This window comes from Piliocolobus tephrosceles, chromosome 12 (genome assembly GCF_002776525.5).
Source record: "Piliocolobus tephrosceles isolate RC106 chromosome 12, ASM277652v3, whole genome shotgun sequence".
Taxonomy (NCBI): Eukaryota; Metazoa; Chordata; class Mammalia; order Primates; family Cercopithecidae; genus Piliocolobus; species Piliocolobus tephrosceles.
In genome coordinates this window covers 79,626,830-79,650,081 of record NC_045445.1, presented here as the reverse complement: position 1 = coordinate 79,650,081, position 23,252 = coordinate 79,626,830, and the positions used below count along the sequence as shown (strand labels likewise).

Genomic DNA, 23,252 nt, shown 5'->3' with positions numbered 1-23,252 from the left:
CAGTCATCCAGGCTGGAGTGCAGTGGTGCGATCTCAGCTCACTGCAATCTCCGCCTTCCGGGTTCAGGCCATTCTCCTACTTCAGCCTCCCAGGTCACTGGGACTACAGGCGCCCACCACCGTGCCGGGCTAATTTTTTGTATTTTTAGTAGAGACGGAGTTTTACCGTGGTCTCGATCTCCTGACCTGGTGATCCGCCCACCTCGGCCTCCCAAAGTGCTGGGATTACAGGCGTGAGCCACTGCGCCCGGCTCGTTTCATACTTTAATGGTGTCTTTTGTGGAGTAATTTTTTTTTTTTATTTTAATAACATTTAGCTTGTCAATGATTTCTTTTATGGATTATGCTTCTGGTATTGTATCTAGAAAGTAATTGCCATACCCAGTGATGTCTAGATTTTCTCAAATATTGGAGTTCTATTTACAGTTTTGCGTTTTACATTTAAGTCTGGCATCTATTTTGAATTAATATTTGTGAAGAGTATAAAGTTTATGTTAGGTTCATGTTTTTGCATTTGCATATTCAGCTATTCCAACACTATTTGTTGCTCCATTGTATTGCCTTTGCTTCTTTCTCAAAGATTAGTTGACTATATTTATGTTTCTGTCTGGGGTCTTTATTCTGTTCCATGATCCATGTATCCGTTCCTTCACCAGTTTCACACTGTCTGGATTACCATAGCTTTTTATTAAGTCTTGAAGTCAAGCAGTGACTTTTTTTTTTTTTGAGGTGGAGTCTCGCTCTGCCATTCTCCTGCCTTAGCCTCCCGAGTAGCTGGGACTACCGGTGCCCGCCACCTTGCCCGGCTAGTTTTTAGTAGAGCTGGGATTACAGGCTTGAGCCACCGCGCCCAGCCTTTTTTTTTTTTTTTTGAGACTTGAGTCTTGCTCTGTTGCGGAGGCTGTAGTGCAGTGGCATGATCCTGGCTCACCTCAACTTCTGCCTTCCGGGTTCAGGCGATTCTCCTGCCTCAGCCTCCCAAGTAGCTGGGATTACAGGCATACACCACCACACCCAGCTAATTTTTGTATTTTTGGTAGAGACGGGCTTTTTCCATGTTGACCAGGCTGGCCTGGAACTCCTGACCTCAAGTGATCTGCCCGTTTTGGGCTCCCAAAGTGCTGGGATTACAGGCGTGAACTACTGTGCCTGGCACAGTGACTTTATTATTTCCCCTTCAATATTGTGATGGGTATTTTGAGTCTTTTGGCTCTCCATATAAAATTCACAATCAGTTTGCTGATATCCACAAATATGCTAGGAGTTTGGAATTGCATGAAATCTGTAGATGAAATTGGGAAGAAGTAACATCTTGACAATATTGTCTTTGTATCCACAAACATAGAATATCTCTCCCTTTGCGTAATTCTTTTTTTTCTTTCATTAGACTTTTGTAATTTTTTTTCTTATAGATCTTGTATGTATTTTGGTAGATTTATACCTAAATATTTCATTATTGGGGCTGCTAGTGTATATGTTATTTTGTTTTTAATTCCAAATTCCGCCTGTTCATTGCTGGTATATTGGGAAGCAATTCACTACTGTATATTAACCTTGGGGTTTTTTTTGTTTGTTTGTTTGTTTTGGAATGTCTACATAGATGATCATGTTATCTGTGAACAAAGACAGTGTGAATTCTTCCCTCCCAGTGTGTGTACCTTTTATTTCCTTTTTTTTTTTTTTTTTTTTGTCCTATTTCATTAGTTAGGACTTCCAGTACAGTGTTGGAAAGGAGTGGTGAGAGGAGACATGCTTGCCTTGTTCTTGATCTTAATGGAAAAGTGTTCAGTTTCTTATTTTTTTTTTTTTGAGATAGAGTCTCACTCTTGTCATCCAGGCTGGAGTGCAATTACGTGATCTTGGCTCACTGCAACCTCCGCCTCCCGGGTTCAAGCGATTCTCTTGCCTCAGCCTCCCTAGTAGCTGGGATTACAGGTGCCTGCCACCACACCCAGCTAATTTTTTAATTTTTTTTTTTTTTTTTGAGACAGAGTCTCGCTCTGTCGCCCAGGCTGGAGTGCAGTGGCCGGATCTCAGCTCACTGCAAGCTCCGCCTTCCGGGTTTATGCCATTCTCCTGCCTCAGCCTCCTGAGTAGCTGGGACTACAGGCGCCCGCCACCTCGCCCGGCTAGTTTTTTGTATTTTTTAGTAGAGACGGGGTTTCACCGGGTTAGCCAGGATGATCTCGATCTCCTGACCTTGTGATCCACCTTGTCTCGGCCTCCCAAAGTGCTGGGATTACAGGCTTGAGCCACCGCGCCCGGCCAATTTTTAAATTTTTAGTGGAGACAGGGTTTCACTCTGTTGGCCAGGCTTGTCTCAAACTCCTGACCTCAGGTGATCCGCTCACCTCTGCCTCCCAAAGTGCTGGGATTACAGGCGTGAGCCACCACACCCAGCCAGTTTCTTACCTTTAAGTATGGTGTTAGTTGTTAAGTTTTTTTTTTTTTTTTAAGTTTTTAGTTTATTAATAATCTTCTCGTGAAAAATCCCCAGTGGCCACAGATAACATCATTGCAGCACCTTTACTCCTTCGGCTTTTTGCCAGCACCAACATTGGCCTTTGTGGTCCCCCTGACTTTCTTCATTCTGTTCTTGTGTTCCTTTCGTTGCTTTCTTCTCATAACAGGCCATGTCTTGCAAGTCTATGTTTGGGTTCATTTTTCTTTGCATAGTCCAGGTAATCATAAATCATGCCAAAGCCAGTTGTCTTGCCACCACCAAAATGAGTTCTGAATCCGGATACAAAGATGACATCCAGTGTGGTCTTGTACATTTTGGCTAGTTTTTCCCGAATTTCTGTCTTAGTCACTGTTGCCTTTCCAGGGTGAAGGACATCAATGACCATTTGTTTCCTCTGAAGTAGTCGGTTGGTCATGAACTTTCTAGTGCGGATAGTTACGGTGTCGTTCGTGAAGGTGGTCTGTCTTCACACAGCCAGGGAAGAAAAGCAGTTGTTAAGTTCTTTATAAAGTTGAGCAAGTTCCCCTCTATTCCAGGTTTGCTGAGTTATTTTTACTGTGAATGGGAGTTGGGTTTTATGAATGCTTTTTCTCCATCCGTTTAAACGATCATGTGATTTTTCTTCTTTAGCCTGTTGATATTATGGATTACATTAGTAGATTTTCAAATGTTGAACCAATCTTGTATACCTGATATAAACCCCACTTGTTCATAGTGTATATTATTTTCTCCTTCTCTGTGAGTTTTGGCACCTGTTTCTTTCAAGGTATTGGTCTATTTGGTCTATTTTACCTTTTTTTGTGGTTGCCCTAGAGCTTGCAACATACATTTACAAGTCCACTTTGAAGTAACGCTGTATTACTTCATTGATAGTGCAAGTACTTTTTAATAACAAAATAGTTCTAATTCTTCTTTTTTCTCCTTTGAGTGTTTGCTGTCATTCATTTCATATATACATAAGTATAATCATTGAATGTATTATTAGTATTCTTATTTTGAACAAACTTAACTGATTCATTAAGAGTAAAATAATAGCCGGGCGCGGTGGCTCAAGCCTGTAATCCCAGCACTTTGGGAGGCCGAGATGGGCGGATCACGAGGTCAGGAGATCGAGACCATCCTGGCTAACAGGGTGAAACCCCATCTCTACTAAAAAATACAAAAAACTAGCCGGGCGAGGTGGCGGGTGCCTGTAGTCCCAGCTACTCGGGAGGCTGAGGCAGGAGAATGGCGTAAACCCGGGAAACGGAGCTTGCAGTGAGCTGAGATCCGGCCACTGCACTCCAGCCCGGGCGACAGAGCGAGACTCTGTCTCAAAAAAAATAAATAAATAAAATAAAATAAAATAATAAAAGTTTTTACTTTATCTTCACTTATTCTTTTTCTGATCAAGAAGAAATTCTTCTTCCTTTATGTAGACCTGAGTTTCTGAGCTATATAGTTTTCCTTTTCCCTTAAGAACTTTTTTAAAAAAACGTTTCTGACAAGCTAGATCTACTGACAACAAATTCCTTCAGTTTTTGTTTGTCTGAGAAGGAGTGTTTCTCCTTTAGTTTTGAAGGATGATTTTGCAGGTACAGAATTCTAGGTTTTTTTTTCTCTCTCTCTCAAAACTCTTAAGTATTTCAGTCTTCTTGCTTGCATGTTTTCTGAGAAGTCAGATGTAATCTTTTTTTCCTCCACTGGGTGATTTCTTTGAAGATTTTTTTTCTGTATCTTTGATTTTCTGCAGGCTGAGTAGGATATGCCTAGGTGTAGTTTCGTTTGTTTGTTTTGGCATTTATTTCGTTTGGTGTTCTCTCAGCTTCCTGAATTTGTGGTTTGGTATCTGACATTAATTTGGGAGAAAATTATCCATCATTATTGCTTCAAATACTACTTCTTTTCCATTTTTTCTCCTCTTTCTGTTATTCCAGTTACATGCATGTTACACCTTTTATGGTTGTTGCACGGTTCTTCAATGTTCCGTTCTTTTGTTTTTGTTTTTGTTTTTGTTTTTTTGAGACAGGGTCTCAGTCTGTCGCCCAGGCTGGAGTACAGTGGTGCGATCTCGGCTTACTGCAACCTCTGCCTCCCAGGTTCAAGCAATTCTCTGCCTCAGCCTCCCGAGTAGCTGGGATTACAGGCTCCTGCCACCATACCCGGTTAATTTTTGTATTTTTAGTAGAGGCAGGGTTTCACCATCTTGGTCAGGCTGATCTTGAACTCCTGACCTTGTGATCCACCTGCCACGACCTCCCAAAGTGGTGGGATTACAGGCTTGAGCCACCGCGCCGGGCTGGTGGTGGTGGTTGTTGTTGTTCTTCTTCTTTTTAGTCTTATTTCTCTTTGATTTTTAGTTTTGAAAGTTTTTATTGACATATCCTCAAGTTCAGAGATTCTTTTCCTCAGCCGTGTCCAGTGTACAGAGTCTATCAAAGTCATTCTTCATTTCTGTTGTAGTGTTTTAGATCTTTAGCATTTGTTTTTGATTCTTTCTGCATCTCTGCTTACATTACACATGTATTTTTGCATGTTGTCTACTTTTTTCCTTAGAGCCCTTAGTATCTTAATCAAATTGGAGTTATTTTAAATTCCCAGTGTGATAATTTCAGCACCCATGACATATCTGTCTGGTACTGATGCTTGCTATTTCTCTTCAAGCAATGTTTTTTACTTTTTAAAATGCCTTGTAAAATTTTTTTTTTGAAAGCCAGACATGATGTATTGAGTAAAAGGAACTTTGGCCTTTAGTGATGTGGTGGTAAGATGTGTGTTAAGTGGAAATGTTCTGTATACCTATGATTAATACTTAGTCTTTTAGTGAGCCTATGCTCCTGGGCTGCGAACTTTGCAACTGCTTCTCAGTCTCCTCTATTCCCCACTTACATGGGATATGATGGCTAGAGGGGGCTGAGTTGGGTAGTTCCTTTACCCCAAGAGAAAGGCTAGAGGGGCCGGTAATGGGTATTTCCCTTTCTCCAGGTCAGTTAGGCTCTAATTAAGTAGTTTATCTTGAGTGGAGGCTTTGATATGAACAGAATGCTGTTGTGTATTTCAAACTTGTTACTTTATGTGTATTTCAAAATGGTTGTATGTTCTTCCCCTGCTGGAAGTGAGACAGGAAAAGTTCCCTTGTTCCCCTTGGAGGGCACGCGATGGGGGTGTGGATTGCTTCTTCAGTGCCCACTGGCTCAAACCTCTAGGTGGAGCATGCAGCCGGGCAGGCTGCAGGGCTCTAACCCCACGGCAGTGTCTAGGATTGAATTTTTTTGTTTGTTTGCTTGGGTTTTTTTTTGTTTTTGTTTTTTTGAGACGGAGTCTCACTCTGTCGCCCAAGCTGGAGTGCAGTGGCCAGATCTCAGCTCACTGCAAGCTCAGCCTCCCGGGTTTACGCCATTCTCCTGCCTCAGCCTCCGGAGTAGCTGGGACTACAGGCGCCTGCCACCTCGCCCGGCTAGTTTTTTGTATTTTTTAGTAGAGACGGGGTTTCACCCTGTTAGCCAGGATGGTCTCGATCTCCTGACCTTGTGATCCGCCCACCTCGGCCTCCCAAAGTGCTGGGATTACAGGCTTGAGCCACTGCGCCCAGCCTGTTTTTTGTTTTTTGAGATGGAGTCTCACTCTGTTGCCCAGGCTGGAGTGTAGTGGTGTGATCTTGGCTCATTGCAACCCCTGTCTCCTGGGTTCAGGTGATTCTCTTGCCTCATCCTCCTGAGTAGCTGGGATTACAGGCACATACCACCATGCCTGGCTAATATTTGTATTTTTAGTAGAGACAGGATTTCACCATGTTGGTCAGGCTGGCCTTGAACTCCTGACCTCGTGATCCGCCTGCCCCGGACTCCCGAAGTACTGGGATTACAGGCATGAGCCACTGCACCAGCCCTCTAGGAGTGAATGTTTACAGCTGAAGCCCCAGGGGGCATGTGTTACAGAGTGTTCTTTTAGTTTAGCCTTCCGTAGGTGGCTTATGTTAGTCAGCTCAATTAAACCCCCTGCCTTATGGCAAGGACAGAGAGAACTTTCTGTATCCTGGGTTTCTTGCCTTGGTATACCAGAAGAATCGGATCACACGTGGGCTTGAATGCAAAGTTTTATTGAGTGGAAGTAGCTCTCAGCAGATGGGGATGCCAGAAGAGATGGTTTTCCCCTGGCGTCAGGCTGCTTGGTTGCCCAGGCTCTCCTCCGACTGTCCAGGCCAAACTCCACGTCATTCATCCGGTCAGTCGATGGCCTGCCAGCGTCTGTTGGGGTGCTTTTCCACTGACATCCTCCCCTCGACATCCTCTTGATGTCCAGCCTCTTGTGTCTCCTTCTGCTGATGTGTTCCTTTTAACATCCAGCTGCTTGTGTCTCTGCCTGCTGGGGTCTTGGGGTTTGTTTTTTTTGTTGTTGTTGTTTGTTTGTTTGTTTGCTTGCTTGTTTGAGATGGAGCCTTGCTCTGTCATCCAGGCTGGAGTGCAGTGGTGCGATCTCACCACAACCTCTACCTTCCGGGTTCAAGCGATTCTCCTGCCTCACCCTCTTGAGTAGCTGGAATTACAGGCACTTGCCACTAGGCCTGGCTAATTTTTTTTTTTTTTTTTTTTGTATTTTTAGTAGAGTCAGGGTTTCACCATGTTGGCCAGGCTGGTCTTGAACTCCTGACCTCAGATGTTCCACCCGCCTTGGCCTCCCAAAGTGCTGGGATTACAGGCGTGAGTCATTGCGCCTGACACATTACTTCTTTAAGTGTGGTTTTCTTTAGTTCTTTGAACATGTTGTATTAGCTTCCTTGATGTCTTTGCTGTGTTTGAGATCTGTGCTTTTGCGTTGGCAAGCCCCAACACAAGGGTAGTTTCAGTGATTTGCAAGGAGGACCCGCAGGACTGGCATGTAATTGTACTTATGGATATGAGTTATTCCTGTGAAAGGATACAAAGTAAAATTAGCAAAGATGCCTGGGGCTAAAGTTCGTTAGAGCCAGGTGCAAGCCTCCAAGTGTTCTCTTCCAAGTGTGGTCACACAGGACATACCTCATTTCTCCAGGAATGCATTCTGAGAACACATATGAAGTGTTGTCTACTAGGGGAGCTCATTAGAGGCTCAGTGACCATAGCTTTTATTGGGGGCTGGTCATGCAGGCACCCTTTGCCTAGCACATAGCAAAATTCCAGACCTGCAGAAGGAAAGCAGGTGTTCAGCACAAACCCCATTGTTTATACAGTTTAGCCACAGTGAGCCATTCTTACCAGGAAATAGTGGCAACTGTCTTGAAATCCAGGTTTTCAGATGTCAGCCAAGGGCCATCCTTGAAGGCAGGCCTTTTTAAGTCTAGGCCTCAAATGTAAACTCTACACAGCCTTCTCAAGCCATTTTTCTGTTACTTGCTTTTTGGTTTCTTATATGAATCTCACTTTTTTTTTTTTTTCTTAATAACTCATACTTTTTGCTGAAACCTACAAATTTTAGATAATATATTGCAATGATTCTGGATACTTCTACCCCCTCCTCTACTGTGGGGCTCGTTGGTATTGTTTACTTCTTTGTTATTTGCCAGAACTTACAGTGGGGGTTTTTTGTTTGTTTGTTTTTTTGTTTTTTTTTGAGATGGAGTTTTTGCCCTGTTGCCCAGGCTGGAGTGCAATGGCATGATCTCAGCTCACTGCAACCTCTGCCTCCTGGGTTCAAGCGATTCTCTGCCTCAGCCTCCCGCGTAGCTGGGATTACAGGTGCCCACCACCACGCCTGGCTAAGTTTTGTATTTTTAGTAGAGATGAGGTTTCACCATGTTGGCCAGGCTGGTCTCGAACTCTTGACCTCAGGTGATCCACCAGCCTCAGTCTCCCAAAGTGCTAGGATTACATGCGTGAGCCACTGCGCCTGGCTGTGACGTGTTTTTAACCTACAGTGTGCATCCTTTGGTGTCCCTCTTTAGTGGGACAGCTTTGGGCGTAAGCTGGAATGACTGGTTTTAGCAGGGCTGTCTTTCCCAGTGTCTTTTTCTAATTTCTCCGTTAAACTGTCAGCCTCTGTTATCTCACCTAATCATTAGTTTGCACTAATTTCAGACTGATTATGGGTTTTGACCATGTCCCGGGGCATAAATTGCCTACCTATGTGATCCAAATTTGGGCCCTTTTGTAGAGATAGTATTTGAGCCCAACCTTTGAGATTGGCTCAGATCCCAGGTAGGCTCTTATTTGTCTTTTTGTCTGGTTTTCTCTGGCTGTCTCCTAGCTGGTGTTTCTTTAGCTTGTTGCTCTCAAGTAGTAACTAATCTTCTCTTAATAGCTTACCACCCAAATCTCTATTGTTATTGGGAACATCCTTAGGCTTTTTTTTTTCTCCCCATTGTGTTCCAAATTAAGTCATTTATTTTGGGGTTACCTTCAGAACTCTGTTATTATAGCCTGCCTTTCCCCTTGGGCAAAACCTCGGCATTGCTGCTCTGGAGCTGAGGGCAAGGAAACTGTCTCAGTTTTCCCTGTGATACAAGCAAGGGAAGATGGCCTCTGGTTTTCCTAAATGTCACCCTAAGGTTAAGTCTTCCCTTTGTGCTATGTCTCAGAGAATGTCTGTTTCCACATTATTGTTTCTTTCTCAGTAGTGGTCCTCTTGGTGTTGCTATATGACATTTTTATCCTGGTCACTGGTTGGCAGGAATGTGCCCTGTTGTTTTATTAATTAAGGCTTAGCCGTTTTAGGCACCAGTGTCCTTGGGTCTCGTGGTTGTGTTATACTCAGTACTCCTGCCTCCTCCTCCTGTAATTTTGGACCCGTTGTGTATTTCTGCTCTTTCTTCATAGCTAATTTTTTCCCCGGTTTGATTCTCCCAGGGTCAGAGTTTTTACAACTGTCCTATTGGCCAGTGTTTGTTGCCCTTCCTCCCACTGAGTAAGGATTTTGTTTTGTAGATGGAGTAGGATCTGAATAGATTTCTTTGACTCTCCCAAAACAGATTTTGTTCCCCTCCCCAGGTGTGTACCTTGAGGGTAATTTCTCAAGATTGTCATCAGTCTTTCATGTGATCTCTTGAATGGGTTAGTGGAGAAAATATCTGAATAGTCTGCAGACCTCTCAATTTTGTGCTGCCCCGCCCTGGGCTTCACACTCACTTGCCAGTTAACACTTTCCCTTCGCCAATTGACCAACCATTTTAGATGATCTCTTACTGATGTCTAGTTGCATCTACTTTCACAGGTAAGCCAGGGCGTGTGTCTCATCATTCCTTTGGGGCACCTCAACTTAGATTTTGGGTGGTTGGCCCCAGTAAGACTCCTGTCTCTGGGGGATTCAAGGAAAGTTGTGAACTTCTTTCCTATCCTCCTACCCTCTTTATTTGTAAGGGTGAAAGTGATGCTCTTTCTTGCTCTCTACCTACCAGAACCAGATGATGTTTTTAAGTCTAGTCTGGCACTGTATTTCACTTAGTGTGAAGCCCTGTTATATTTACTGTGATTTTTGTCATATCGTTGGATTTATATCTCTAATTTTTAAAAAGTGATTTGGTTTGGAATGGTTTTTTCATAATGCAATCCAAAGTATCATAGTCCCCATGGTTTCTTAGTCTTTCCCTGTTTCTCATGACCTTGACAGATTTAAAAAGTGTACTGGTTAGGTATTTGGTAGAATATTTCTCAATTTGGATTTGTCTGATATAGTCTCATGATTAAACTGATATTATGGATTTTGGGGAAGAATACCACACAGATGTACCCTTCTCATAGCTTCATATCAGGATATATATATATATGTATATATATGTGTGTGTATAGATGTATATATATGTGTATATATGTGTGTATATTTGTATATATTATGTGCATATATATGTATAAATATGTATATATGTGTATATATACATATATATAGGTGTGTGTGTATATATATGATTTTAGCATTACTTATTACTGAGGATGTTACTCTTAATCACTTAGTTCAGGTTGCCAGGTTTCTCCACTGTAAACTTACTGTTTTTCTGTTTCCATTCTCTGTGCTTTGAAAGTGAGTTACTAAATTTAGTCCATATTTAAGGGAAGCAGAATTAACCTCTGTATTTGGAGCGGTATCTACCTGTATGTATGTTTGTATTTTTGGGAAATTTTCTCTAAGGAAGATTTTTTTTCTCTCCCTTATTTATTTGATGATTTGTTTCTATCACTCTAGATTTGTGAATAATTATTGTTAATTATACATAATCCCACATCTTTTTTGGAGCTATTGCTTACTTTCTGGTATAAGATAGTATAGGCTTATCTTGTATTCTCCCTGTAACAGCCTTACTTTTAGCCATTTTAATAAGGAGCCCAGGTACTTTTTATTGAAAAATACGTTTAGAAACCATGGTCTGAGCATTGAGTGCCCTTTCAGTTACTGAGGTAGCACTGCTTCTGTACCTCCTAAACAGAAAGCTAGAAAATGTATGTATACATAGTAATGCTTGTATCTAATTATTTTTACATACACATGTATGTAGCTATCTGTGTGTCCATTAAAGTAAACATGATTGTACAGTGATATCTGACTCTCATCTGAGATTAGCTCTCATACTTGCTTATTTTATTTATATATTTATTTTTTGAGACCGAGTCTTGCTCTGTTGCCCAGGCTGGAGTGCAATGGTACGATCTCGGCTCATTGCAACCTCCGCCTCCCAGGTTCAAGTGATTCTTCTGCCTCAGCCTCCCCAGTAGCTGGGATTACAGGTACCCACCACCACATCCAGCTAATTTTTTTTTTTTTTTTTTTGAGACAGAATCTTGCTCTCTGGGCCAGGCTGGAGTGCAGTGGCGCAATCTCGGTTCACTGCAACCGCCTCCTCCTGGGTTCAAGCGATTCTCCTGCTTCAGTGTCCTGAATAGCTGGGATTACAAGCGTGTACCACGACGCAAGAGAATCACTTGAACCCAGGAGGTAGAAGTTGCAGTGAGTCGGCTGGGCGCGGTGGCTCAAGCCTGTAATCCCAGCACTTTGGGAGGCCGAGACGGGTGGATCACGAGGTCAGGAGATCGAGACCATCCTGGCTAACACGGTGAAACCCCGTCTCTACTAAAAAATACAAAAAATTATCTGGGCGAGGTGGCGGGCGTCTGTGGTCCCAGCTACTCGGGAGGCTGAGGCAGGAGAATGGCGTGAACCCGGGAGGCGGAGCTTGCAGTGAGCTGAGATCCGGCCACTGCACTCCAGCCTGGGCGACAGGGCGAGACCCCGTCTAAAAAAAAAAAAAAAAGAAGAAGAAGAAGTTGCAGTGAGCCAAGATTGCACCACTGCACTACAGCCTGGGCGACTGAGCAAGACTCTGTCTCCAAAACAAAACAGGCTGGGTGCTGTGGCTCATGCCTGTAATCCCAGCACTTTGGGAGGCCGAGGCAGGCAGATCACGAGGTCAGGAGATCCTGACCAGCCTGGCCAACATGGTGAAACCTCGTCTCTACTAAAAATACAAAAAATTAGCCAGGCATGGTGGTGCAAGCCTGTAATCCCAGCTACTTGAGAGGCTGAGGCAGGAGAATCACTTGTACCCAGGAGGCGGAGGTTGCAGTGAGCAGAGATCATACCATTGCCCTCCAGCCTGGGCGACAGAGCAAGACTTGGTCTCAAAAAAGCAAAACAAAACAAAAAAACCAAAAACTTCTTTCTCTAATATAAGAAAACTGAGTCCTGTTATCTATATTTACTTGTTTGTTCTACTTTACTATACATGTAAAGTGGTTTTATAACTGCCTAAGTTCCTGTACAAAATTTATCAACTAGCATTAATATTGTACCTTTATTACAGTTTCTAAAAATGCTCAAATGTTTTCTTACATTATTCCTTGTAGATGTCATATAGTTTATCTTTTTACCTTTAGGTCCATGATCCATTTTAATTAATATTTGAAAAATGAGTGAGGTAATATGTTGTCACTTTTTTTGGTATGTGGTCCTCTAGTTGTTTCAGCACGTTTTGTTAAAGAGAGCGCAGGCCGTGCGCAGTGGCTCACACCTGCAATCCCAGCACTTTGGGAGGCCGAGGCGGGTGGATCACAAGGTCAGGAGTTCGAGACCAGCTTGGCCAATATGGTGAAACCCCGCCTCTATTAAAAATACAAAAAATTAGCTGGGTGTGGTGGCAGGCGCCTGTAGTCCCAACTACTTGGGGGTCTGAGGCAGGAGAATCGCTTGAACCTGGGAGGTGGAGGTTGAAGTGAGTCGAGATGGTGCCACTGCACTCCAGCCTGGGCGACAGCGAGACTTCGTCTGAAAAAGAGAGTGTCCTTTCTATATGGTATGGTTTTTGCATTTGTGTTGAAAATAACAAGGTTTGCATGGTATTTTTCTGGACTGCTTATTCTTTTCCATTGATATTTGTATTGTTTCTCCAATACCACACGGTATTACTAAATATTTAAGTCTATAAATGAGGTAGTATGAGCTTTCAACCTTTTTTATTTTTCAAGATTGTTTTCACTATTCTAATTTCTTTGCTTTTTAATTTAAATTTTTGAATAAATTTGGCAATAGCTACAAGGAGACGTTGCTGAAATTTTGGTTGGGATGTTATTGAATCTATTAGATGAAGTTGGAGAGCATTTGTACCTCACTGAGTCTTCTGATTCATGAACCTAGTATTTCCTATTTATCCAGATCTTTTTTCATTTATTTCATCAATGTTTTGTAGTTTTCAGCATATAAGGCCTGCACATATTTTGTTAGATTTAAAAAATGATGTAAGAACTTCATTTTGGAGGTGCTGTGATTAAAATTGTATTGTTTGTATATTTTCATTTCAAATTCCAGTTATTTATAGCTGCTGTATGTGAACATGATTGATTTTTGTTTATTGACCTTGTGTTCTGCAATCTTGCTCAACTCACCTTTTTTGTTCTAAAAGGTTTTTTGGGGTTTTTTTGTTTTGTTTTGTTTTGTTTTTTTGAGATGGAGTCTCTCCCTGTTGCCCAGGCTGGAATGCAGTGGCACGATCTCCACTCACTGCAACCTCAGCCTCCCGATTTCAAGCAATTCTCCTGCTTCAGCCTCTCGAGTAGCTGGGATTACAGGCACCCGCCACCACTCCCAGCTAGTTTTTTTGTATTTTTAGTAGAGATGGGGTTTCACTATGTTGGCCAGGCTGGTCTTGAACTCCTGACCTTGTGATCTGCCCCCCCTCAGCCTCCCAAAGTGCTGGATTACATGCGTGAACCACCGTGCCTGGCCTAAAAGGTTTTTATAGATACAGATTATTTGATATTTTCCAGACACACAATTGTTTTCTGCAAATGAGAGTCTTTATTTCTTCCTTTGCAATGTATGTGCCCTATGATTGCTTTTCTGGCTTTATAGGCCTTCTAATACAGTATTGAATAGGGCAGAGTGGGAGGGCATAGTTTACTAGTAGTTTTCCACTCTGCATGTTACCTGTAGGTCTTTCACAGAGGCCTTTTATTAGGTTAAGCACCTCCATTCTATTTTTAGTTTTCTGAGAGTTTTTATTGTAAAAATATGTTGAATTTGCCAAATGCATTTTCCTGTATTATTGACATGATTGTGTGGTCTTCGTTAAATTACTGATACTGAATTTTATTTACTGATTTTTTTTTTTTGAGACAGAGTCTCCCTCTGTAGCCTGGGCTGGAGTGCAGTGGCCGGATCTCAGCTCGCTGCAAGCTCCGCCTCCCGGGTTTACGCCATTCTCCTGCCTCAGCCTCCCGAGTAGCTGGGACTACAGGGGCCCGCCACCTCGCCCAGCAAGTTTTTTGTATTTTTTAGTAGAGACGGGGTTTCACCGTGTTAGCCAGGATGGTCTCGATCTCCTGACCTCGTGATCGGTGCACCCGTCTCGGCCTCCCAAAGTGCTGGGATTACAGGCTTGAGCCACCGCGCCCAGCCTTATTTACTGATTTTTTTAAAAATGTTGAACCTACTTTGCACTCCTTGTATGAAACCCAGCTGATTGTGATGTATTATCATTTTTTTATATTGCTGGATTTGATTCGTAAATATTTTGTTGACAAGTTTTTATTTATGCCCATTAGATTGACTTGTAGTTTCCTATTTAAAAATTTTTAAAACAGTGTGTATATTATATATTTGGGGCACAGTGTGATATTTTGATATATGTTTATATTGTGGAATGATTGAATCAGCCTAATTAAATCCGTTACCTCACATACTTACCAGTTTTTTAATGGTGAAAACAATTAAAATCTAATCTCTTAGCAATTATGAAAAATGCAGTACATTATTTATTATACTCACCATTGTGTGCAATAGATCACTAAAACTTATTCTTCATGTCTGAGATTTTTTTACCTTTTGATCAACATCTCCCCTTTCCCCATGCGCCTCACGTTTCCAGTCACTGGTAACCACTCTTCTACTCTATGTCTATGATTTTGACTTTTTTAGATTCTACATATAAGTGAGATCTTGTGGTATTTGTCTTTTGGTGCCTGGCTTTTTTTCACTCACATGATGTCCTCCAGGTTTATCCATGTTGTCACAAATAACAGGATTCCTTCTTTTTTAAGGCTGAATAGTATTCTGTTATGTACGTATATCATGTTTTCTTTATTCATTTATCTGATGATGGACATGTAGGTTGCTTCTGTATCTTAGCTATTGTAAATAACGATGTAATGAACGCAAGAGTGCAGATATCTCTTTGACATACTGATTTCAATTCCTTTGGATATGTACCCAAAAGGGAGATTGCTGGATTATATGTAAATTTATTTTTAGTTTTTTGAGGAAGCTGTACTATTTTCCATAATGGCTATATTAATTGACATTCTTCACCAACTGCACAAGGATTCCCTTTTGTACACACTCTCACCAATACTTAACATCTTTTGTCTTTTTGGTAATAAGCCATGCTAGCAGGTATGAGGTGATACTTCATTGTGGTTTTAATTTGCAGGTGAACAGTTTTTCATGTCCATTGGCCATTTGTATATTTCCTTTTGAGAAATGTTTGTTTAGGTCCCTTGCTCATTTTTAAATTGGATTCTTGGTTTTCTTGCTATGGGATTGTTGGAGTTCCATATATTTTGAATATTAGCTCATTATTTCGTATGTGATTTGCAAATATTTTATCCCAGTTTGTGGGTTGTTGCTTTACTCAGTCATTTCCTTTGCTGTGTAGTTAACCTTTTAGTTTGATGCAATACCATTTTAAATTAAAATTTTTGCTTTAGTTGTCTGTGCTTTTGAAGGTCATATTTATGAAATCTTTGCACAGACCAATGTTGTAGAGCATTTCCCTATGTTTTATTCTAGTAGTTTTACAGTTTCTGGTCTGATGTCTTTATTCATTTTGAGTTCTTTTCTGTATATGGTATGAGACAAAGGTCTGATTTGATTCTTCTATATGTTGATACACAACTTTCCCAACACCATTTACTGAAGAGGCTGTCCTTTCTCCATTGTATGTTCTTGGTACCTTTGTCAAAAACCAATTTAATGTAAATGTCTGGGTTTATTTGTAATTCTCATTTGTTGTAATGTTTTTCTCTGCTTTTGTGATCAGGGTAATGCTAGCCTGGTAATTGGAATATGTTCTCTCCTCTTCTATTTAATGAACTAATTGTGTAGAATTGATATTATTTATTCCTTGATTGTTTGGTAGAATCCACCATTGAAACTATGTAGGCCTACAGTTTTCATCTTTAGGAGGTTTGTAACTTTCAATTCAACTTATTTACTAGAAATAGAGCTATTCAGGTTTTTTTGGCAAATTTTGGTAGTCTGTGTCTTTCACATAATCATTCCATTTCATGTAACTTAGCAGATTCATAGGCATAGAATTGTTTATAGTATTCCTTCATTATCCTCTTAATGTCTTTGGTATCATTTTATGGTACTAATGATTTATATCTTCGCTATTTCTTTGAGCCTGGCTAGAGGTTGTTCAGTTTTGTCAGTGTTTTCAAATAATGAGCTTTTTTTTTTTTTTTTGAGACGGAATCTTGCTCTTGTCACCCAGGCTGGAGTACAATGGCACGATCTCGGCTCACTGCAACCTCCGCCTCCTGGGTTCAAGCGATTCTCCTGCCTCAGCCTCCGGAGTAGCTGGGATTACAGGCACCCGCCACCACGCCCGGCTATTTTTCATGTTTTTAGTAGAGATGGGGTTTCACCATGTTGGCCAGGCTGGTCTCAAACTCCTGACTTCAGGTGATCCTCCCGCTTTGGCCTTCCAAAGTGCTGGGATTACAGGCGTGAGTCATCGTGCCTGGCCTTAGCTTTTAGTTTTATTGATTTCATTTTTTATATGTTTCTGTTTTTTCGTTTTTTGTTTTGGATGCCTGCTCTCAATGTTTATTATTCCCTTTCTTCATCTTGCTTTATATTTACTTTGCTCTTCTTTCTCTGGTTCCTTTGACACAAAATTTGGTTACTGATTTTAGATATTATTTTTTAATGTATATATTAAATGCTATAAATTTCCCTGTTAACACTGCTTTGTCTGCATCCTATACGTTTTGATATATTGTATTTATATTGTTCTTTAGTTCAATCCATGTTTTAATTTCTCAGAGACTTTGTTACCTATGTGTTATTTGAAAGTTTCTTGTTTCATATCCAGTTGTTTGAGGGAATTTTCCAGATTTTGTTTTGTTTTGTTTTTCATTTCTAATTTGTATGTTCTCAGGATGCACCTTGTTTTTTTTTTCTATTTTTAAATAATTAATTGAGGTTTATTTAATAGGCCAAAACATGATCTGTCTTTGTGAATGCTACATATAATTGAGAAGAATATGTATTCTGTTGTTGCTTAAAGTGTTCTATCATTATATCAAGTTGTTTGATAGTAATGTTCAGGCCTTCCATACCATTTCTGGCTTTTTACTTGTTAATTTCTTAGAGAGCAGTGTTGAAATCTCAAACTAATTTTGGATATGCCTACTTGTTTTTTCATGTCTCATTTATTGTCTTATTCATTTTGAAAACCTTTGATTACGTGCATATACCTATAAGATTATTATTATGTGTTCTTGGGGAAATAACTGTCTTTTCATGAGGTTTCTCTTTATCCTTTGATAATCTTTCCTGTTCTGATGTCTGTTTTGTTTCATATTAATAAATATTTTCAACCTATTTCTTTGGTTAGTGTTTTATGCTACATCTTTCTCCACCCTTGTACTTTTAATCATTGTATGCCTTTATAGTTTGTGTATGTATGTATGTGTGTGTTTCACAGTAAGTAGGTGGGTGGTTGGGTTTTTAGGTAGGTAAGTAGGCTAAATAAATAGGTGGGTTGGCTTGTGTTTTATTCCATATGACAGTGTTCATCCTTTTACTGGTGGTGTTTAGACCATTAAAGTTGAAAAAAAAACTTTATTCGGGCAAAACTTATATAATTTACTCATTTTAAGGGTACAATTAAATTATTTTTAGTAAATTTAGTGAGTTCTGCAACTAACACCATTATTCCAGTTTTGTAATGTTTTTACCACCCCAGTAACATTTTTCATACCACTTTACAGTTAACCTTTGTTTCCATCCTCACCCCCAGGCAAACACTAATCTACTTTCGTCTGTGTTGATTTGCCCTTTCTGGACCTTCCATACAATTAGAATCATATAACATACAGTATTTTATGTCTCAGTTCTTTTATATGGGTTATTTTGAGGTTTGTCTATATTATTATATGTATCAGCCTTTCATTTAGTTTATTTGTAAATAATATTCAATTGTATCAATATGTCACATTTTCTTTCTCCATTAAACACTTGATGGGAATTTAAGTTGTTTCTGTGTTTTGGCAATTATGAATGTGCTTCTATTGACATTCATGTGGAAATCTTTAAGCAGACATGCTTTCATTTCTTTTGTGTAGGATTTTTTGGATAATATGGTAATTTGTCTTTTTAAGAAACTTGCAAACTCTTTCCCAAAGTGACTGTACTACAGTACATTGCTATCAGCAATATATGAGGGTTCGTCGTTTTCTACATATTTGTCTACATTTATTACTGTCTTTCTTTTATTAAAACCATTTTTGTGAAAGTAAAATTATCTTATTGTGATTTTATTGCATTTTCTTAATGACTAATGGAGTAGGAAATATTTCATGTTCTTATTAGCCATTCTTCTTTGGTGAAGTATGTATTTAAACCTTTTGCCTAATTTTTAAATATGGCAATAGAAGTTGTCCAAATTTGTACTTTTGTCTTTTGCATTTTTATGTGAATTTTAGGATAAACTTGTTCATTTCTGAAAAAAGCCTGCTGTTGATAGATGAATCTATATAGATTAGTTTTGGGAGAATTACCATCTTAGCTTTAATAACGCATCTTTTTTTTTTTTTTTTTTTTTTCTTCTGAGATGGATTCTTGGTCTGTTACCAACCCAGGCTGGAGTACAGCGGCACAATCTCGGCTCACTGTAAACCCCACCTCCTGGGTTCAAGCAATTCTCCTCTTCAGCCTCCCGAGTAGCTGGGATTACAGGCGCCCATCACTGCGCCCAGCTCATTTTTTTGTATTTTTAGTGGAGACAGGGTTTTACCATGTTGGCCAGGCTGGTCTTGAACTACTGACCTCATGATCCGCCCGCCTCGGCCTCCCAAAGTGCTGGGATTACAGGCATGAGCCACCGTGCCCGACCAGTAACGCATCTTAAACATGAAATATCTCTCCATTTATTTTGGCCTTTTAAAATTTTCTTCAACAACATTGTGTAGCTTTCTTTATACAAATCTTGCGGTTATTTTGTTGAATTATTCCTAAAGATTTAGTCTTTTTGGTGCTATTTTGTATGGAATTGATTTCTTAATTTCATTTTTGGATCGTTCATTGCTAATATGTAGGAAAACAGAACAATTTATTACTTTATATAGGGTTTTTTTTTTTTTTTTTTTAATGAGTTTTTGCTCTTGTTGCCCAGGCTGGAGTGCAGTGGTGGATCTCGGCTCACTGCAATCTCTGGCTTCTGGGTTCAAGCAATTCTCCTGCCTCAGCCTTCTGAGTAGCTAGGATTATAGGCGCCCACCACCACGCCTGGCTAAGTTTTTTGTATTTTTAGTAGAGATGGGGTTTCATCATGTTGGCCAGGCTGGTCTTGAACTCCTGACCACAGGTGATCCACCCGCCTTGGCCTCCCAAAGTGCTGGGATTACAGGTGCGAGCCACTGCGCCCGGCCTATAGGTTTGTATTCTACAGCCAACTCTTCTCAAAGCAAGTATAGATAGATATGTATACTAACCCATGTATAGCTACATATTTATACATATTTTTATATGTAACTATCGTTTTTTTTTTAAGTTAAACGTGAGTTCATACTGGTATTTCTAACTAATCCATTACCACATGGTTAATTCTAGTCATATCTCCTTCTTGGTCTCTATCCTTGCTCTCTCACTCCAATAGGAACGAGCCTGGCTCCTAACATTTACCATTCATTTACATAATTGTACTATCCCATTATACAGGTATAGCTGTTTCAAAATTGTTGATTTTTTTACCCTCACTGGAAACAACTCTATCAACTGGAATATAATGCTTATGTATAGCTTCTTTTGCATTTAGTCTTACAGACTCCACTTATTAATGGTGAGAGACTGGACATTACTGCTCAGATCAGGAACAATGCAAAGATGTCCTCTCTCACCACTCATACAAGAAAAAGAAATATAGACTGGAAGGGAAAAAATAAATCTTTATTTGTAGATTATAAGATTGTCTACATAGATGTTTTTAGAGCATCTCCAGAAACCTAGAACTAATAAATGGGAGTAAGAAGGACACAAGGTATTACAGTTACTTTTCATTTTCTGTTAGTTTTGGCATCTCATATTTGAGTCTGGTTTTCAAGATTGCATTCTTTCCGGATGGTATTTTTTTCTTTGTTTATTGTTGAGAGTCAGACATTATTTAAAGTAGTAGATACTGAGGTATATATATATATATTTTTCTTTTGAGATAAGCACACCTTTCCTTCATCTAGGCTATTAGCGTGGAGGTTTAGTCAGGAGTTGGTCTGGGATTGAAGTTTGTTGTTACCATGGTTACTTTCTGTGCATCGGAAACTTCAAACCCTATAATGATACCTTGTTTTTGTGTCCTTGTTTGGCTTTGGGTTTTCACCTTTTCACTCTTCTCTAGAGAAAGCCTGTGTTTTTCAGCTCTCCCCTGTGCATTACTCTAATTTTACTTGATGTATATTAGCCTGTGGTTGGGGTGAAAAAGAGGCATGTTCTCTAATGTTCTGATTTAAACTCAGTCTTAAGTAGGCACTGTGAATTTGGGTCTTGTGGATGTGGCTGTCATAAGTCTTCCTTTTCCAGAGTCAATACCCAGTATTTATTCCCATTCCTCCCCTATGGCTAAAGCTTTATGTGTTCCTTACTTCCTTACCCAGCCCCTGTTGGCTTCCACTCCAGGGTGTCCCTGCAAATTGCTCTAAGGTTTTTGCTTCTTAGGCGAGATAGGAGACGGGCCTCTGGGGAATTTTGCTCTGCCTTATATTCCCTTACCCAGTGCTTCATGATCTTTTCTGTAAATGAAGAACTTTTTTTGGTGGGGCGCGGTGGCTCATGCCTGTAATCCCAACACTTTGGGAGGCCCAGGCTGGCGGATCACCTGAGGTCGGGAGGAGACCAGCCTGACCAACATGGAGAAACCCCGTCTCTACTTAAAATACAAAATTAGCTGGGTGTGGTGGCGCATGTCTGTAATCCTAGCTACTAGGGAGGCTGAGGCAGGAGAATCACTTGAACCCAGGAGGCGGAGGTTGCGGTGAGCCGAGATCGCGCCATTGCACTCCAGCCCGGGCAACAAGAGTGAAACTTTTTTTTTTTTTTTTTAAAGAAAGGTAGATCTGGGCAGATTTTCAGCCATAGCTGCTACTCCTTTCCCCCAGATAGTACCAAAGGGGTCTTTCTCTGTGATCTCTGATCTTTCCTGTGGCTACCTGTTGATAACAGCTGCAGGTGGCTGCAACCCCACCCCCATATTTGAAACCTGAGGGGATTCCTATTCTCAGGCTAGCCCACACTTGGCCTTTAGCAATTTATTGTAATTTATAGTTAAATCTTTCTACTTGCTTTTATATTGATGTTCATGGCATTTGTCCCAGTAATCAAATGCTCAGATTCTGTTTTTCCCTGCAGGTACCTACCGTTTTTTTAGATTTCTGCAATTTTTTTTTCCCCTGTAACTTCAGTTCTCTGATAGGGTCAAGAATATATGAAACCCCGTCTCTACTAAAAAATACAAAAAACTAGCCGGGCGAGGTGGCGGGCGCCTGTAGTCCCAGCTACTCCGGAGGCTGAGGCAGGAGAATGGCGTAAACCCGGGAGGCGGAGCTTGCAGTGAGCTGAGATCCGGCCACTGCACTCCAGCCCGGGAGACAGAGCGAGACTCCATCTCAAAAAAAAAAAAAAAAAAAAAGAATATAGTAACTTTGCTTTTATCAAGCCTTTTCTAAGTGAGGTAGTGATGTTGTTTCTTGTGCCCTATATATTTGAGATTTGTTGTCTTTGTTATTTTTATTTGTGTTTCTTATTTTTTTCTTCTGTATCATTTGAACATTTTTTAGTATTTTTATTATTATTATTATTATTTTTTGAGATGGAGTTTCGCTCTTGTTGCCCAGGCTGGAATGCAGTGGCGCCATCTCAGCACACTGCAACCTCCGCCTCCCGGGTTCAAGCGATTCTCCTGCCTCAGACTCCCGAGTAGCTGGGATTACACGTGCCCGCCACTAAGCCCGGCTAATTATTTTTATTTTTAGTAGAGACGGGGTTTCACCCAGTCTTGTCTCGAACTCCTGACCTCAGGTGATCCACCCGCCTTGGCTTCCCAAAGTGCTGGGATTACAGGCGTGAGCCACCGCGCCCAGTCTTTAGTATTACATTTTAATTATCTTTATTTATTTATTTATTTATTTTTGTGATAGAGTCTCGCTCTGTCGCTCAGGCTGGAGTGCAATGGCGCGATCTCAGCTCACTGCAACCCCCGCCTCCTGGGTTCAAGCAGTTCTCCTGCCTCAGGCTCACAACTGAGACTAACTACAGGCGCGCGCCACCACGCCCAGCTAATTTTTGTATTTTCAGTAGAGGCAGGGTTTTGTTATGTTGGCCAGGCTAGTCTCAACTCCTGACCTCAGGTGATCTGCCTGCCTTAGCCTCCCAAAGTGCTGGGATTATAGGCATGAGCCACCGGCGTTAATTATCTTTTATACATTCGAGTTGTCTCATAAATACATACCGAACAATCATCTAACAGTTTATGTAGATTCAGTGTTTTACCATGTCAGGTAAAACATAGAAGCCTTACATCCATGTAAATCTCTTTATACTCCCTCACTGATTTTTTAAATAGTTGCCATGTTTTTTACATTTGCATTGTGTTCCTGCTTTCAGGAGTCATACATATTTTAAAGAACTTAAGAGGAGAAAAATAGTCTTTTATATTTACTCAGTAATTTATCACTTTTCTTTCTTTTTTTCTTTTTTTTTTTAAAGCAGTTCTTTTGTTCTTCTCTCATTTTTAAAGATCTAAGCTTTCCCTGGGTATCATTTCCCTTCAGACTAAAGAACTCCCTTTATCATTTAATCACCACTCTGCTTGAGGTGAATTGTCTTAATTTCCCTTCATCTAGGAATATGTTCATTTCACCTTCATTCCTGAAAGACATTTTCACTCACTGGATAGAGAATTGTTAATTGATGGGATTTTTTTCTTGTTGCTCTTTGAAGTTATTTTTCTACTACTGTCCATGGTTTCTGATAAAAAAATTTGCTGTTGTTTGAATCATTGCTTCCTCATATGTAATGTGCTGTTTTTTAAATAGCTGCTTTCAAATTTTTTCCTTTATCTTTGGTTTTCAACAGTTTA

At 40.4% G+C, this 23,252-nt stretch overlaps 1 pseudogene; it reads right to left on the bottom strand.

Annotated features, from left to right (window-relative positions):
- Window positions 1–2,526: 2,526 nt before the first annotated feature.
- LOC111536192 overlaps window positions 2,527–23,252 on the bottom strand; it is a 57,239-nt pseudogene continuing 36,513 nt past the window's right edge.